This window comes from Phascolarctos cinereus, unplaced genomic scaffold, assembly GCF_003287225.1.
Source record: "Phascolarctos cinereus isolate Bilbo 61053 unplaced genomic scaffold, phaCin_HiC Scaffold_5;HRSCAF=322, whole genome shotgun sequence".
Taxonomy (NCBI): domain Eukaryota; kingdom Metazoa; phylum Chordata; class Mammalia; order Diprotodontia; family Phascolarctidae; genus Phascolarctos; species Phascolarctos cinereus.
The window spans coordinates 438,460,486-438,465,221 of NW_027555958.1; the positions used below are offsets into that span (position 1 = coordinate 438,460,486).

General features: G+C 42.1%; 1 long non-coding RNA gene across 1 annotated transcript; it reads right to left on the reverse strand.

Annotated features, from left to right (window-relative positions):
- Positions 1-532: 532 nt before the first annotated feature.
- On the reverse strand, positions 533-1,754 carry LOC110209877 (uncharacterized). Its single transcript, XR_002324955.2, has 2 exons — positions 1,230-1,754; positions 533-707 (listed from the first exon to the last, which is right to left on the reverse strand). It is a non-coding gene; the product is annotated as an uncharacterized LOC110209877 (long non-coding RNA).
- Between the last annotated feature and the right edge of the window lie 2,982 nt (positions 1,755-4,736).

Below are 4,736 nucleotides of genomic sequence, written 5' to 3' on the forward strand. Positions count from 1 at the left end.
AGAGAAGGTTCTGTACTCTATGACTCTATGAGCAAAGCAGAATTGCAATGACTCAAAAGAAACATGAGATGCACAAATTTAGACACATCTGTACTCTGAATACTCATATGGACTATTTGTACCCAACCTGTGGTAGAGCCTTCTGAACTGATACTGGCTGATCAGCCACAGTGGGACACACTGTACCTTGACCCCAATGTAGTGATGTCATTTCTTCCTCTTTGAGAATGAAGGACAACTAACCTTCCTTCCTCTAGGAACAGACCTCTATCCACACAGCCTCCCAATGATGCTACATGGAAAAGGAATTGGTACCTTTCTCAGTTTCAAATTCAGAGGGAAAGGGTTTTGTATCTTTTAGATTGGATTATCATGTCTAAGAAAACTGTTAAATGATGTAGCAAATGTAATCTCTTGGGCCATCAGCTATAAGACCTATGGAAAAGAGGAATTTTAACTACCAGAATACATCCTCTCTGCCCCCTCCCCTTAATTATGGAATTGTGCAACAGAAACTGAAGTTCAGCACAGGGAAGGTTAATGTAGTTTTAATAAACAAGCATTAGGGGAGATGGACTCCTGAATCTGGTGTCAGGAGATGGAATCTTGGCTTTGCTGCTTACTATCTCTGTGACCTTGAGTAAGTCATTTCACCTCTTTTGGAGCCCAGGATATCCCAGGTCCTTTCCAGCTGTAAATCTGGGATCCTAGTAACAAACCAACAACAAAGTATCACATTAAACAGACCGCTTCCTTTTTCCTGTGAACACAAACTCGCCCTCTGTTGTTCAGCTTCTACATAGACACTAAACGTAAGCTGGATGCATCATAGATGGTCACACAGATGGAGAGGTACCTTGACACCTTGGTCAGTATCAACAGATCTTCACCTGCCCCTTATTAAGCCTGACACCCAGTTTACATTGGCCTGAGTGCACCTGGGAAAAATGTTCTTTTCTTTCTGGAAGGTGAAGAAGCCCAAAGTTTATTTAATCTTTTCTAGGCAACTTATTTTATTGCATTTTTAATTTCCTCTCTTGCATTAACATGACCCTTCTCACTGGCTTCCCACGCCTGGTGCTTAATTACTTATCATTAGCAATGTACATGGGGGCCTTACTGCATATTTATAAATGTGATCATTAGTACATGGAAAGACAAAGACTTCTTTAAGACAGTCATTAGTTATTCTGTTTTCATGGAAATGTTCATTAGGAGAAACTACCCACCTGGTTAAATAATTATAATTAAGAATTGGTAATCTCCTTTGCATTTTTCACTTGATCTTCTGTCTGCGCTTGTGATGCTGATGCAGTCTTACTTGGCTATTCTTCCACCTTCCATCTTCATGTGGAATTGTCAAGCACTTGAAAAATCAGTTTGGAAACTATAGGCAGTGAGTGATTTATTGAAAAGAATATTTTATGCAATTATCTGTGGATACTGGAAGCAAGAGATTATATAAGCCAACACTTCAGTAAATGGTGTTAAGATCATGTCAACAAGGGCTCAATTGAATGCAATTCAATAAGCATTTATAAGGCACCTATAGTTTGCAAGACATTGTGAAGTTGAGTTCATTTTCTTCCCTTTAATGCAGGAGACATTGGAATTCTGGAATTTCAACCTGACTTTGGTCAATTCTTCTGTTGCCCATTAGCTATAAAGACAGCTAGCTGGCCATGCACACTTCAGGGAGGGGCCTACTGATATTTACTGTGTCACCTCAAGTAAGTAACATCAATTTTCTGAACCTCAGTTTCTTCATCTGTTTGAAAAGAGAGAGAGAGAGCGAGAGAGAGCGAGAGAGAGAAAGAGAGAGAGAGAGAGAGAGAGAGAGAGAGAGAGAGAGAGAGAGAGAGAGAGAGAGAGAGAGAGAGAGAGAGAGAGGAGGGGAAGGGTTTTAGACTAGATAGTCTGAAAGGTCCCTTCCCAGCTCAAAATCTATGATTCTATGACCCTTCTTTGGAATAAACATCAAAGGGCTCTCAAGCAAGACATGGACTTATTTTTAAAGTTTTCTGACTCTAGGGGGAGTCACAAGAGTCCAGAATGCTGAGAAAAAGAGCCCCATGGCCCGTGGTCCTGCCAAGGCTTTTTAAAGCATGAGGGTTTCATGAAAATCTTCAGAATTACAAGGAGACACTTGTAAGCGTGTGCCAGCTGGGGTGATAGCCATATAGGAAAGCAAGCTGAGTCATTGGGCTACCTCTTGCACACGAGGAGGATAGTTGGTGCCTCCATGGTCCCCACGGAATGATAATTCACCAGTAATAAACCACAACTGTGCACAAACCTGGGCGGGGTCATCAATATCATCTGTAAACAATTAGGCAGCTCCTGCTCACTCAGCTCAGTTTTGAGAAGCTGAGGAAGTCTGCAATCAGTTATATCTCCAATTACCATAAAAATATATTAGCCATTCATTCATTTATTAATGATTCATCAGTTAACCACACATAATGAGCAAATAATTAGCCGTGCTGTACGGTTGCCAAAATTGAAGAAGTGTTGGCATTTTACAGATGAAAGGTTGCATTTATGCAGAAGTCTGGTGATGATAAAGTTAATATGGAAGATAATTATAAAAGTGGCTGTCCTACATTACAGGCGGTCCCACAAAACTTGCCTAATTGAACTGAAATTAATATTCTTCCAAAGTATGCATGTTGCCGCACACTGCCTGCTGGATTTCACTGGGAGATCTCCCTTTAGGAAGGTACACAGCACAATACAAGTTAATAAAATGCCAGACAGCAAGACTGTCTTTGTTTGCTCAATGCAGGGCCTCATGGAAAACAATAAATTGCATTCATATCAGCTGAGGCCCATCCCTTTGCTAATTACTGTTTGGTGCTGAAATGACTTCTGTGAAATTGGGAGCATGAAGAAACATACAGTCTTACGAGGAAGGCTTTTCAGACTTTTGCAGTGAATGTGAGATAGGCCTCAGGCACACAGATGTTAAAACAGTGAATTCCCCTACAGATTACACTAATGGAAACCCTGTCAGGGAAAGTCAAATCCGGGGTCTGTGGTCAAAATCTAATTAAGGTTTCTGTACTTAAAAGGAATACGAACACCCAGAGGCGGGGAAGAACGTATAAGAAACTCACTTGTTTGTAAAATTGTTCGTGTGAATAGTAACTACCATTGAGCGATTACCTACAAGGTAACACCTGTTCCTTGCCCAGTGGAAACCCCCCCCCCCTTCTTGGCCAAATTTAATAATCTTGGGTTATTCCAGAGGTCAGCCAGCTTTGGCTCGGCTCATACCACACTGCCCTTTGACCTTGAGGGTCAGGCACAGGTCTGGGATGAAAATGAATGTTTCGGGCTTGGGCTGAGATCCCCAAACATGCTTTCTGGTACTCCATTAAAACCACTCTCCCATCCCCCAAGGGCCAGTGGGAGGTATTGGGAAGGACACACTTCTTGCTTGGAGTTCGGGAAAGGCCTGGGCTCCTTTTGTGGGGAAACAAAGGGTCGTCTGCCTGGTGCGAGCTTGGGGATCCTGCCGTAGAGCATCTCCTGGATTCTGCACAGCTGCAGTGTATGCTCATGGCCTGTTTTATAATAGAGGAAATGAATTTATAATGCCGCAGTCTCTTCATTTGCACCAAGCACAAATTTTCCCCTTAAATACTTAAAAACAGCACTCAGCACTGGATATACCTTAAATTTCAAATAAATGAAATCTTAATCCAGCATGTTGCTGAGGCTGAGTTGTTATTAAAGAAATAAATTTGAAACAGCAAGCGGTTTGAGGATTTTTGAATTTAATTATTTAAATCTACTTAGGGTAACTCTTGTGCACTGTTTCAGTTTCCCATTGAGAACATGATTTCTGGGAAAGGTATCCCACCCAGGGCCTGGGCAATATTAACTTTCACAGACAACTGTGGACTCGGCAGTGGAGACAAACTCAGAAAAAGGCATTAGAGAGAAACTCAGAGACGTTTGTTTTCCTGTAAAATTCAACAGAAAGATTAGTCAGTAACATAGGACAAGCCTTCTCAGAGGTTTGAGGAAGTAAGCTCCCCTTGCAGCTCACATGGCATTGTACAAATGTTTTGTCAAAATGTAAGTCTCTTGCAACTCTTCAGGGAGCGATAAGCGGGTGGCATGTTTCACTCAGCAATTTGAAGGGGTAACAGTAAAAGAGAAATCAATCCAGGAGCGATGTAACCTGGAGAATTAAAATGGCAAGCAACTTCTTTAGGGTGCTGGTGATTGTTATTTTACCTGGTGAATAGCGGGAGGGGGCTTCTGTTAGCTCACTGGGAATGGATGCTGAGCTAGGAATGTCCCCAGAGGCCTTAACCAGGGCTGGTGGTAGGCATGCGTCTGTTGGCAGTGGCCACCAGGCCTCACTCTCGTGGATTACTAAAGTCCTTGAAGAAACTTAAGTACAGATTGAATCCAAGTTGACATTTCAGTCACTAGTTCCCAGCCCTAATAACACTTCTATTCAATAGTCATGGCATTTTGGGGGGTGGGCAGGAAGGAAAGGAGAAACGCCTATGTTTCTGATGGTAATGCTTTCTGAAATGTAGTCAATTCTGACTATCAGGGCAGATTAGTGAATTCGGAAGAATATCTTGGCAGCCATGTGGATGACGTATCACAGAGTAGAGAGACTGGAAGCCAGGAGTCCAATTAGGAGACTGTTGTAATAGTTCAGGTAAGAAGTGATGAGGGCCAGTTTTCAGAATAATACAGACCTATTTTGGAAC